Here is a 465-nt window from a genome sequence, read left to right on the forward strand (position 1 = left end):
ATGTCCACTCCTCCCCCTGCATCTAATGATTTGGTGACCTGGTCGTAGGAGGCCACCAGGTTGGTCTGACAGGACCTGCCGCTAATGAACCCGTGTTGGTTGCCCGTAAGCATGATCTCCCCCCCGGCCCCTCGTGGACATGCGCCAGGATAACTCTCTCAAAAAGCTTCCCCAGGATCGAGGTAAGACTGACTGGCCTATAGTTTCCTGGGTTCTCCTTCCTCCCTTTTTGAAGATGGGAACCACGTTGGCCCTCTTCCAGTCCTCTGGCCCCACACCAGAGCACCACGAGTGCTCGTACAGCCGTGCCAGGGGTCCCGCAATGACCTAGGCCAATTCTCTCAGCGCTCGGGGGTGGAGATCATCCGGACCAGCTGACTTGAATACACCCAGTCCCGCCAGACGTTCCCTGACTAGATCCTCACTGACCCTTGGCCTGGGTGCGCCTCCCCTGGGGCCTGAGGG

The sequence above is a fragment of the Gavialis gangeticus genome, unplaced genomic scaffold, assembly GCF_001723915.1.
Source record: "Gavialis gangeticus isolate Ggan-Ray unplaced genomic scaffold, GavGan_comp1, whole genome shotgun sequence".
Lineage (NCBI taxonomy): Eukaryota > Metazoa > Chordata > Crocodylia > Gavialidae > Gavialis > Gavialis gangeticus.